The 13,950-nt window shown below is 37.4% G+C and overlaps 1 pseudogene; it reads right to left on the reverse strand.

Moving 5' to 3' along the window:
* The window catches only part of LOC133770608 (protein O-glucosyltransferase 1-like), a 34,267-nt pseudogene extending 29,465 nt beyond the window's left edge, over positions 1–4,802 (reverse strand).
* Positions 4,803–13,950: the final 9,148 nt, after the last annotated feature.

The raw sequence follows: 13,950 nt of genomic DNA on the forward strand, positions 1-13,950 counted from the left end.
TCCAGGACAGCTCTCTGCTGTGGCCCGGGAAGGCAGTGGAGGATGGCCCAAGTCCTTGGGCCCTGCACCCGCATGGGAGACCAGGAGAGGCACCTGGCTCCTGGCTTCAGATCAGCATGATGCGCTGGCTGCAGTGGCCATTGGAGGGTGAACCAACGGCAAAAAGGAAGACCTTTCTCTCTGTCTCTCTCTCTCACTCACTATCTACTCTGCCTGTCAAACATCACTGATCAAACATCCTGTAACTAAGTTTTTTTGCCCCCATTGCCCAGTTGGACTCGACCTCACTGTTGATCTGCTCATATGCTGGGAGGGAAGTTCTTCCAACAAAATTTGAGAAACAAAGTGGTTTAAAAGTAGTTACTTAGGGTAACTTTACATGAAGCACAACATAGAACTTAGCTCTATCTGTTTGCTAGGCAAACATTATCTTTCCGAGAATTGTACCTCTGTAGAAAAATGAGAGGTAGTAGGCATAAAACTCAATTAGAAAAATATGTAGCAAAACCACCAATAATGTAATAAATCAAGTTTACATCTTAAAAACAATATGATAGTAGGCACATTATAATTGACAGTGCATATAATTACAGCATGAAAGATTGACTAACCAGACAGTAATCTCATGCCCTGAAAACTTAAAGTTAGAAAGTTTAAAACCAAAGAAGAGAGTTACAGTCTAAACACACATATATTATAGTTTGTTGAGTGTTTGTGTTGAGTGACAAAATGTGTTTTGGAAAATTGTCAAGCTTAAAAGGCTAATCAGATTTTTTAACTTTTATTTAATGAATATAAATTTCCAAAGTACAGCTTATGTATTACAATGGCTTCCCCCCCATAACTTCCCTCCCACCCGCAACCCTCTCCTCTCCCGCTCCCTCTCCCCTTCCATTCACATCAATATTCATTTTCAATTCTCTTTATATACAGAATATCAATTTAGCATATATTAAGTAAAGATTTCAACTGTTTGCACCCACACAGAAACACAAAGTGTAAAATACTGCTTGAGTACTAGCTATAGCATTAAATCACAATGTACAGCACATGAAGGACAGAGATCCTACATGGGAAGTAAGTGCACAGTGACTCCTGTTGTTGACTTAACAAATTGACACTCTTGTGTATGACATCAGTAATCACCCTAGGCTCTTGTCATGAGTTGCCAAGGCTATAGAGGCCTTTTGAGTTCACCGACTCTGATCATATTTAGACAAGGTCGTAGTCAAAGTGGAAGTTCTCCCCTCCCTTCAGAGAAAGGTACCTCCTTCTTTGATGACCCATTCTTTCCACTGGGATCTCACTCGCAGAAATCTTTCATATAGGTCATTTTTTTTTTGCCAGAGTGTCTTGGCTTTCCATGCCTAAAATACTCTCATGGGTTACTGAAAGGTATCGAGGTTTTTTGTTTTTGTTTTTGTTTTTAACCATGGTAACCACCATGGCTGAAAACAAACTGATCAGACATAAATTTGTATAATCTTTACAATTGTCACATTAATAATATATCTATATAATTATTACCTACATTTAGTGTCTGATTATTTGATTATACAAATAATCAGATGGCCAGTCAGAGGTTATCATCTCAGAATCTGTTTCCTTTCTCCTAAGCAAGTTCTGATAAATAGGGACCTAGTCCTTGTAGGGAGAGAAAAGGGGGTTTCCACAGGTAGAAAATCTAGCACCTGCTAGGAATGTCCCTGTGTCTCTTAGAAGGGAAAAGCTCCACAGGCAGGGGTTGTTAACACCAATTTGGGTAACCTCTCACTGCTACAGCAGCTTGAATGGGCAAGGTCTGGTGCCCTGACACAGCCAATTGCTCCATACATTGGTACCTGGTAACGATGAGGATGGGAGCAGTTTTGTCACACTTGGTAAATTTTTGTTACTAATAATGCGTGGTTCCTGTCCCTACTGCTGAATCAAAATAATGAGTACAAGACTTGAGAGTAAAGGAAAGGGAAAGTTTAAAGTGTCAACAGAAGAAGGGTAGCAGGCTTCCATGTCAAGAACTACAAATGTGCTGAATTAGTGTGTTTTGGTTTTTTAAGGAGGCTACACGGAGGTGGGAGTCAGAATATAAGGGGGATAGAGGATATAGAGGATAGAGACATCTGTATGTTGCCCCTGACCAGGCAATTAGGGTCTGATTGGAGTCACAGTGGTTATCTGATTTCGTTACATGTTCAACTCATGCCCAAGTTCTTGGTTTGTTAGTAGTGCCATATTCTTCAGGTCATGGTTGTGGTGGTGGGTGCCATTTTGTACATACATAAGAAATCAACAAAACTGAATAAAAACAAACAAGCAAACACAAAGATCAGCAAAATGAAGAATTTTTTTTAAATTGACACTCTATTAGCCAAACTAACCAAAATAAAAGAGAAAAAAGACCCAAATCGATAAAAATAGATGAAAAAGGAAATTAACAGACACCACAGAAAATAGAGTCATTAGAAATTACTACAAAGATCTGTATGCCAACAAACTGGGAAACCTAGAAGAAGTGAATAGATTCCTGGGCACATACAATCTATCTATTGAGCCATGAAAACATAGGAACCTAAACAGACCCATAACCAATACAGGAATTAAATCAGTAATAAAGATACTCCCAACAAAGAAAAGCCCAGGACCATATGGCTTCACTGCTGAATTCTACTAGACATTTAAAGAACTAACTCCATTTCTTCTCAAATTACTCAAAAACAATTGAAAGGGAGGAAAGTCTTTCTATGAATCTACAATCACCTTAATTCTTAAACCTGAAAAAGATACAACAGAGAAAGAGAACTAGTGACCAATTCCCCTGATGAACATAGACACAAAAATCCTCAACAAAATCTGGCCAATCAAATCCAACAACACATCAGAAAGGTCATTCACCCAGACCAAGTGGCATTTATCCCTGGTATGCAAGGATGGTTCAACATTCACAAATCAGCATTCACAAATCAATGTGATACATCACATTAACAAACTGCAGAACAAAAGCCATAGGATTATCTCAATAGATGCAGAGCAAGCATTTGATAAAATATAACACCCTTTAATGATGAAAGCCTTAAGCATACTGGGTATAGAAGGAACATTCTTCAACACAATCACGGCAATTTATGACAAACCAATGGCCAACATCCTATTGAATGGGGAAAAGTTCTAAGCATTCCCACTGAGATCCAGAACCAAAAATGCCCACTCTCATCATTGATATATATAGTCTTGGAAGTTTTAGCCAGAGCAATTAGACAAGAAAAAAATCAAAAGGATTCAAATTAGGAAGGAGGAAATCAAAGTATCCCTATTTATAGATGACATGATTGCATATATAGGGGATCCAAAACACTCCACGAAGAGACTATTGGAACTCATAGAAGAAATTTGGTAAATTAGTAGGATTTAAAATCAATACATAAAAATCAACATCCTTTGTATTCACAGACAATGCCACGGCTGAGATTGAGCTTCTAAGATCAATCCCATTCACAATAGCTACAAAAAGAATCTGATACCTTGGAATAAACTTAACCAAGGATGGCACAGGCAAAGAGTTTTTGGAGAAGACCCCAGAGGAACAGGCAGTCAAAGTCTAAATTAATGGGATTACATCAAATTGAGAAGTTTCTGTACTGCAAAAGAAACAGCAAAGTGAAGAGGCAATGGCAGAATGGAGAAATTATTTGCAAACTATGCAACAGATAAAGGATTAATAACCAGAATATCTAAAGAGATCAAGAAACTGCACAATGACAAAACAAACAACACAGTTAAGAGATGGGCAAAGGACCTTAACAGACATTTTTCAAAAGAGGAAATCCAAATGGCCAACAGGTACATGAAAAAAAATGTTCAAGATCTCTATCCATCAGGAAAATGCAAATCAAAACCACAATGAGGTAATAATAATACACAATTAGAAAGGAGAGAATGTTCCAACATGGGAAGTAGTCCACACAGCAGACTCATAGATTAACAATCACTTTAAGTAACACTCTGACCTCAGAATCAGCCCTTAAGGCTTCCTGGTCTGGCTGTAAAGCCTGTGAGAGGATTTTATGCATGAAAAGCCAAGACACTGTGGCAAAAAATGTTCTACTTGAAGGATCTATGTGAGACCCATCATAAAAAAGTGGCCATCAGAAAAAGGATGTACTTTTCTCTAAAGGGAAGAGAGAACTTCCACTTTGCTTCTGGCCTTGTCTAAATACTGATGGACTCAATAGCCTTCCACAGACTTGGAAGATCATGTCAAGAGCCTCAGGTTATCACTGATTTCATGCATGAAAAGTTTTAATTGTTAAACTAGCTGGAGTCTCTGTGCACTAACTCCCCATGCAGGACCTCTGTCCTCAATGAGTTGTATTATGAGAGTTAACTGTAAAACTAGTTCTCAAACTGTTTTTCTGTGTGTGTGTGTGTGTGTTTGTGTGCTAGACTCTGTGGAAATTTTTGAAATCTTCACTTAATATAAAGTTGGTCTTCTGTGTACAAAGTTAATTGCAAATGAATCTTAATGGAGAATGGACTGGGAAGGTGAGAGAGACGAGGAGGAGTGTAGGTGGGAGGGCAGGTATTGTGGAAAGAATAACTATATTCCTAAAGTTGTACTTAACGAAATCTGTATTCCTTAAAATTAATTAATTTAAAAAAGAAATCTCTGGTAAATCATGAGACATATACAATTCATTTCTCACAAGCATGACGGTGGAGAGCTTCTGGGTGATGACAGCTTCCCAATGAGTATATAGTTTAATGAGAAAATGAGAGCCTCCTGAAATGGTCTGTAGCTTGATCATGGCATTCTGCTTTGTTGTTTCAAGGTCCTTAAGATGCAACTAGTTATAGGAGCTCCTGGCACTGGCTGTGGCCTAGTAGAAACAACATAAAATTTCAATTAGGAGCTACTTCTCTTAGCAAGAGTTTATGAGGTTAGAGAGCACTTGGTAGGCCCCTTTCAGATAACACAAGGGTGAGGAAGCTTCTTTCAAAAGAAGCATTGGAATCTAGCAATAGCTCCCCAATGGCACTAGCTAGTACTGTTATTTTGAAAAGATATTCAAGGAAAAATAGGTGATTGTGATTGTTATGCAGAATGGCTTTTTTGAGGAACGAATGGAAAGAGATGTGCTCATGATATGATGGTAAGTCTCTTTATAATACTTCGGGTGAACTATGAGTGAACCATCTCATCTCTCAGGATAATGAACAACAGGAGACTCAAGAAATGGAAGACAGAAACTAGGGAAGACTAAGGGCTATGGAAGAAGTATTCAAATACATTCTATCCTTAGATTTAGTTTTTATATATGTACCTGATGGGAAAGAATCTTTTATATAAATAACTAATTTTGGAATGTCTACCTGGCTTTAGAATGCACAGTTAGTTGTTTTTTATAGAATAGCTGGGCAGCTGCAGGTGGGCCTTCCCAATACTATGTGAACTAGGTTGGAAAATTGCCAATCCCTAAGCAAAGCCCCGAAGATGAGGTTGGAAAATTGCCAATCCCTAAGCAAAGCCCCGAAGATGAGGTTGGAAAATTGCCAATCCCTAAGCAAAGCCCCGAAGATGAAAGTAGGAGGTGACCAAGTAACAGAGGCCACTTTTAAAGAAATTGTAAGCTATTACCAGTGGCTGTCAGTGGGTCTTGTGTCTCTCCTCACATGCTGTAATGCATTGAGTGCTACGTTGCCATATCTGCCAGATCTACCTTTTCTGGAGCCTCCTCACCTCTGTGTGATAACCACCAATCAAATTATACTTTGAATGGCTAAGAACTCAGAGCCTGGCATTGGCATTGTGGTGTAATGGGTAAAGCTGTCTCTTGCAATGTCCACATCATATATGGGTGCCAGTTCATGTCTCGGCTGCTCCACTTCTGATATAGCTCCCTCTTAATGTCATGGGAAAAGCAGCAGAAGATGCACCAAGTGCTTAGGACCCTGCCAGCCACAGTAAAGACCTGGATGAAGCACCTGGCTCCAGGCCTCAGCTTGCCCAGTGCTGATTATTGCAGTCATCTGGAGGAGTGAACTAGCAGATAGAAGGTTTTCTCTCTCTCTCTCTCTCTCTCTCTCTCTCTCTCTCTCTCTCTCTCTCCATTTCTTTATTTCTTTCTCTCTCCTTTCTAACTCTGACATTCGAAATAAATAAACAAATCTTTTAAAAAAGAACCTAGAGGATAAATAGAGGTGAAGAGATTAAAACAGGAAGTTGATTGATGTCTCCTTAAGGTCTTACTAATTTCAGACAGGATATTTTCATGAGTTTCCTTATGTGCCACGCATACACACACTTCAGCTCAGACCCTAGGAAGTCTAGAAGTCTGGATCAGTTTAAGCAACTCATTGATCTTTGAGAAAGTATAAGGAGCTGGCTTTTTTTCTCAACCTGCTGGGGGCAAAGGTGAGGTGGTCACAGCCTCAGAGGCTTCAGGCCTGAGGCCCTGGGAATCCACCTACCATTAAGTGAGGGTCAGGTAGCAAAAGTATTTAATATTCCGTAAAGATGATCAAGCTGTGTAGTTCTTAGGCACCCTACTCTAAACTTAAGTCTAATCTACATACATGCAAAATAAACATCTGATAAAATTTAACCTTTACTCATGATAAAAATTTAGAAACTGTAATAAAGGAAGTCCCTCCATATAATTGGGGTGGACACTTGAGGGTGTCCCAAATGATTTCTGTCTCTTGTTGCTCTCACACTTGATCTTAGCCAAAAGGCTGAGAAGTGATTTGCTGTTCTCAAATTGTATAATTCTGTTGAGTGTGGCCAGGAACTGTGACTTGCCTTTGACGGTTAGGGTATGAAAATTGTGAAGAATTTTATATGTAATACAATTCTAAAGTCAGTTAATGAAAAAAGTTAATATGACATGAAATTAGAATAAATGTCTATTTGTTAAGATGAAGAAATATCTGTTTTATTCCTAACCATATGCAAGTTGCCCCTCATCTATATTTTAGATATAGCATTTTTGAGATATGGAAAGTTAACTGGCACAAATGCTGTGGAAGATAGGATCGTGATATCTCAGAAATCTGAATAATGGCCTACCATGTGATCCAGCCATCCCATTCCTGGGTATTTACCCAAACCAAAAGAAGTCAGGATATGACAGAGTTATCCATATCCTCATGTTCACTGCAGCACAATTCACAATAGCTAAGACATTGAATAAAATCCAGATGTTCTTCAACTGTTGATTTGATAGAGAAATGATGGTATATATAAACTATGTAGTACTACTGAGCTTTAAAAAATGTAATCCTGCCTTTTGCAACAAGATATTTGTAACTGGAAGCAATTATACTTAGTGAAATAAGCCAGTCCCAAAAATATTTCAGATGTTTTCTCTGATCCAAGGTTATTAATGGAGTACCTGAAATATAAAGTATTGGAATGACATCAACATTTGGAGAATCAACGATTGCTTATAGCCTTTGTCTCTGTCATTGAGGAACAGTATTTTCTTTTCTTTTCTCTTCATACTATTTGTTGAACTCTTTTACTTAGAGTATGCATACCTATACAATCATTAAGTATACTGAAAATAAGTCTTTGTAAAAATTAAGACTGGGAATCTGAGAGGGATGAGGAGGAAGGGTTGGAGAGTGGGCAACAGGGATGGTGGGGGGATGCCACAATAATTATAAATCTGTATAAATGAAATATATGAAACTTATATATCTTAAACAAATATATTTAAAAAGTAGACTTTAGGTATATGTTATTGCTCACAATGTACTTTATTAATTCTTCCACTCACTGACTTAGGCACAAAAAGTTTCTTTCAGGATATGTTTACATCAAAGAGAAACCCAGTTGAACACATGTTTTATTTGGAATAACTACTTTTTAACTCCTTACTTTATGTTCTTCTCCATGACCTGGAAGCTTTTCCTCCTTTCTCCTTGTTGAGAACATCTTCCAGGTATTAATAGGAGTTCATATATCAAAACACATTCTAAACTGCATAGCCCCTGCCTAACTTTTCTTTATGCCATTTTCTATTATGAAATCTCACCTCTCACAATCCCATTTTAGCTTCTAACAGATTCCAGTGCCTAAGACATCTGTAGCAGCTTCTCTGGAACAAGTTTGCTTACTAGATATCCCTGGATCCCACCTGGAAATGCTCTATGGAGGCCTGACAGAGGAGCTGTGTGTTTCTTCATTGAAACCCATATACAACCAACAATCTATGAAAACATAAAAACCCACACTCAAAGTCATACACATGCACAAATACACACGCACACACACACACAATCCACTATATATTTCATCTATGAAAATGCTGATTGCCAATATTATGATGGATAAGAAATTGAGAATAATATTTTCCTATCATACTCAATTAATCAGGTTAATATCATGTCACAAACCCAGGAGGATGTGGTCTATGATTGGATCTCACCCTGACAATCATTTTCTTAAAAACATTGAATGAAAGAAACAACCTCTCCTACTTTAAAACCGAAGCCCAGAATTGAAATCTTGGTGTACTTGTGTGTGTGTGTGTATGTGTGTGTGTTCTGTATCTTTCTCTCTCCCCTTCAAACACACACTGGCATTTGAAGTTCCTGTATGAAAAATCATTGAGAACAATGTGACCACTATCACAAATAAACTAAGACTGAATAACCATTTCATAATCTAAGTAACATAGTGATCACATACATTTCTCTTAGGTGTGATTTTAATAGGTGCAAATATAATTTCTGTTGTGATATAATCCTTAACTTTAAACACAGTTAATAAAAGTATTAAGTATATTCACACTAAATGCAATAAATCTTTGTTGTAAATTTTTCCACACATTTCCCAACTCTTTATTTCTTCCAAATAATCCCTGGCAATCACAATTAGACTATCTGGTACTGTGATATTGACTCCTTCATGTACTTTATTTACATAACAGAAACAAAACTAAGACTACTCTACAGAAAGGAAGCAGCTCTAGATTTAGTAAGCACTGAAAAAACTATTTTTTCACTAATAATCTTTTTATCATTACTTATGTTTAATTTTCTTAAAATTATACAAGTTTCATGTATTTCATATATACAGATTTAGGAATAAAGTTAGGTCTGTATTCTTGCTCTTTATGTAGTTTTTTAATTCTTCAACTCTACTTTGCACATAAGAAGTTTGTCTCGGGATTTGCTTACCGTCCAGAAAAATGCAGTTGAACACATTTGCTGTTTAGAACAAGTCATAACTCCTTTTGTATGTCCTCCTCTGGTGTGGAAGCTATTTCTCCTTTACCCTTTCTGAGAACACCTGCAGAATGATAATAGGGACTTACATGTAGTGTTTCAGATCACATTCTAAATTCTTTTTTTTTTGGACAGGCAGAGTGGATAGTGAGAGAGAGACAGAGAGAAAGGTCTTCCTTTTTTGCCGTTGGTTCACCCTCCAATGGTCGCCGCGGCCAGCGCATCTCGCTGATCCAAAGCCAGGAGCCAGGTGCCTCTCCTGGTCTCCCATGCGGGTGCAGAGACCAAAGGACTTGGGCCATCCTCCACTGCCTTCCCGGGCCATAGCAGAGAGCTGGCCTGGAAGAGGGGCAACCGGGATAGAATCCGGTGCCCCGACCGGGACTAGAACCCGGTGTGCCAGCGCCGCAAGGCGGAGGATTAGCCTGTTAAGCCACGGCGCCGGCCGTCACATTCTAAATTCTATTTGCTCCTGTCAAAATTTTCTTTATGTGACTTTCTACTATGAAATCTCACCTCACAATTTCATTTTGGTTTCCAATGTAATGCAGTGCTAAGACATCTGTCACAGCTTCTCTGGAGTGAGTCTAATTAGTAGACATCCCTGGATCCCATCCAAATATGATTTGTAGAGATGACACACAGGAGCTAGGTACTTCTTCATTGACACCATCTGTACCAACAAACTAGCAACCATTTTAGAAGTAGTCAGAAACTTCTACCAGTTCCATTTAGACACCCACACTCAAAACCACAGACAAACCTATATATATTATATCTGTGAAAACACTGAGACCAGTTTTGTCACTGTTATGTTGGAATAAAAAACCAGAGAAATATTTTCCTAGCATTGCCACTGAAGGGTTCACCATGTTTCAGCCCAGAAGAACACTGTCTGATAACTGGAACTCACCTTGGCCATTTTCTTAAAAAGACTTTGAAAGAATATATTCTACTTTAAAGAAGTCCCAAAATGAAATTTGTGTGTGAGTTTTTCTGTCTCTTTCCCTTATACACACACACACACAAAAATATGAGTTTCCCATTCAGATATCAGTCAGACTCAAGTGACCACTATCATGAATACGCTAGCAGATAGAATAACCATTTCATATAATCTAAGTAAAATGATGATCTTACAGGTTGTTTTAGTAAGCACAGAAAATATTTACACTGTCACATATTATTTTAAAGCAGAGATAATGAAAATGTTAAGTATATTCACACTGAATGTAATTAATCAATATTTGCAACATTTCCCTACACACCAAATACTTAATTTCCTGTATATACTCCCTGGCAATCACAGTTAGACTACCTGGCACTGTGGTATTGACCTCTTTAAAGACCATACATCATAGAGTTTATTTGAATGGAAATAAGAGGAGGACTGCTATACAGAAAGGAGCATCTCTGGCTTCAGTAAGCTTAAAACACTGACTTTAGGTCTCCATTCTTGCTCATTATGCACTTTATTCATTCTCCCACTCACTAACTTACACACAACAAATTTGTTTCAGTAAGTATGTGCGTACATCAGAGAGAAAGTTTAACACATGTTTTGTTTGTTTTGAAGAACTGCTTTGTAATTCGTTACAAACATCCTGCTCTACGGACTGAAAGTACATTTCCTTTTTCCTTTCTGAGAACACCTATCCAATATAAGGAGCTTATATGTAGGATTTCAAAAACACACTTTAAACTCAGGAGCTCTTGTACAATTTTTTTCATTATGCCATTTTCCTTTTTTCAACTTTTATTTAATAAATATAAATATCCAAAATACAACTTTTGAATTATAGTGGCTTTTCCCCCGTAACCTCTCTCCCACCCACAACCATCCCATCTCCCACTCCCTCTTCCATCCCATTCTTCACCCTCCCTCTACCCACTCACCTCTATCTCTCTCCCTACATTAAAGGATAATGCTTGATGAGTATAAAATCCTTCCATTTCTTTCTTCATAACCACCTGTTTAATCAAATCATCTATGAGACTGATTCTTAAACTACAGTTTTAACTCTTAAACTGTAGTAGAAAGAACCCTTTTGAATAATAGTACTGTTTTTAATTTATTGTGGATGTAAGTAAAATATATATTCATTAGGAGGTGAATTTGGGTTATTTCTCATCTAAAATGTTGTGTAAGAAGGAAAACTTCACTTCACTTATCTCTTCCTTCTGCACACTATACTTCATGCATGTACTACTTCCCATTAGTTCATGTCTTGAAATTCTTATTCTTTGTTTAAAGTAAATTTTAACATTGTTTTATCTATTTGACTTCAATCATGATAACAATCTTTCAAAAGCACCCAAAGAGCCGTCTTCAACATGCTGACCCAAATTGGCCTCCTTCTATAATAGAATAGATCAAAGCAGTTCCTCTTAGCTTGCTTCAGGGTTTTGCTTAAATAACTTGCAAAAATTGTTTTTGTATTTTAAAATGTTTAACATGCAGTACTTATACATTTTAATGGAGGTACCATATTGTATTTCAACACACATATGCAATGTAACCAATCAAACCAGGCAACTAAGGTTTTCACTCCCTTCTCTTTTGTGTTGAAGCCCACCATATCCTCTTTGCTAGTTTCTTACACAGGATATAATACATTATTGTGAACTATAGTTTCCACATGGTACTACATAATGGAAGAATTTGTTGCTGCTATTCCACTGGGTTTTTGCAGGCCTTTTCAAATGAGGAGACAGGACAGAGGAGCGTTCATTCTAAGAGCATGCCACCAGATAGCCTTGGTCTCCCACTTTTATTTAGAGAGTACCAACAATTCCATAAGCCCACAGGCATGTTAGCAAGGTTATACATCAACTTAAGGATTTGGGAAAGGAATTTGGTCTGGTATTCTAAGAGCTGTATTGTAAATCTTCAGAGACAGGCCCATTTAGATGTGTGAATTTACAAATTCTGGAAAACACCCCAGGTACCTATTAAAATTTATTAGCCCCCTGCTGCTCCAGTTGCCACATTCCTTTGGGGTGGGTGTGCCTATCCCTGGCCTGTTTTGGCATGAGCAGAAACTGCAGCCTTGCCTCTAAATTCAGGGGTCCACCCCCACCCACCCACTGAGAGTCACTTATGCAGCATCTCTACAGCTTTGGTACCTGTTATCCAACATCCTCTATGTCCCCTATCCTTACCCTTCCCAATCTCTAGTAATCACTATTCTAAGTTCAAATCAACAGCTTATTTTTTTAGCTTCCACACATGAAGGAGAGCATATAGTATTCGTCTTTCTCTGTGTGACCTATTTCACTTATCATGATGACCTCAGTTCCTTCCATCTTCCTGCAAATGTCAGGATTTCTTTTTGTTTCGTGGTTGAATGCTGTTTAATTGTATACATATACCATATTTTCTTTATGCTCATATCCATCAATGGAAATCTAAATGGATTCCATATATTGGCTATTGTGAAGAGTGTTGCCATAACCATGGGGGGGGTGTTTTCATATACTGCTTTCATTTCCTTTAAATATATGCCTAAAACTGAGGCAACAGGGTCATATGGTAGATCTATTTTTATTTTTATTTTTTGAGGAACCTCCATCTGCTTTTCCTATTGGCTACAATAACTTGCATTTCTTCTCTTTTCTCTATATCCTCACCTGAATTTATTATTTTATTTATTTATTTATCTATTTATTTATTTCCAATAGTCTTTCTTACAGGATTGAGGTGATCTCACATTGTGATTTTGATTTAAATTTCCCTGATGACATGATATTTAATATTTTTTTCATGTATTTTCTGGCCATTTCTATTTCCTTTTCTGAGAAATATCTATTCAGATAGTTTTCCTAATTCTAATTGGATTTTTAATTTTTTTTTTTACTGCTGAGGTTTTTTTGAGTTTCTTATAGAAACTCTCTGCTATGGCCTAGGAAAGCAGTGGAAGATGGCCCAAGTACTTGGGCCCCTGTGGCTGTGTGGCTGACCCAGAAGAAGCTCTTGTCTCCTGGTTTCAGATTTGATACAGCTCCGGCCATTGCAGTCAATTGGGGATTCAACCATCGGATGGAAGACATTCTCTCTCTCTCTCTCTCTCTCTCTCTCTCTCTCTCTGCTTCCTCCTCTGTTTAACTCTGACTTGCAAATAAATAAATAAATCTTTAAAAAAACCAGCAGAAAGGCAATATTTCTCAATAATTTTTCAGCTTTGATAGTTGCACATTGTTTTAACACAAAAGAACCACATCAACAGTGACGAAATTTAAGATAGAAAAACTGTGGTTGTGCCTTATTTCTTATATCATCATAAAAAAGAAAGCCATAAACAAAGCTTCATTGTGAAACAGTAATACAAAATCAAATATAATGGCATAGATATGGCACCAAATGCTAAAAACTATATATACTTAAAGATTGCCAAAATTTGTTTTCTTTATAGTTCAAATAACAGAAATATAGATTTTTTTGAACAAGTTTAAACTTTATGTGTACTTCATTTAAAGTGCGGGAGTCAAATGCTCTTCATTTTCTTTTTCTTTTTTTTATTCATTCTAGCATTTTGACCACAACTGATTAAAACTAAACATGTGTTGTTTAAATCTCTGATTTCAAAGAGGGATCTGAATTTCAAAACTCATAATTTTTCTCTTACAGAAAGGACAAAATGTACATAACTGAAGGTGCTCTTTCTCTCCAGATATTCCTAAATCCTTTCCCTTCCAGCATCCTCCACCTTCTATAAAAGTAAG

Source organism: Lepus europaeus, chromosome 11 (assembly GCF_033115175.1).
Source record: "Lepus europaeus isolate LE1 chromosome 11, mLepTim1.pri, whole genome shotgun sequence".
Taxonomy (NCBI): Eukaryota; Metazoa; Chordata; class Mammalia; order Lagomorpha; family Leporidae; genus Lepus; species Lepus europaeus.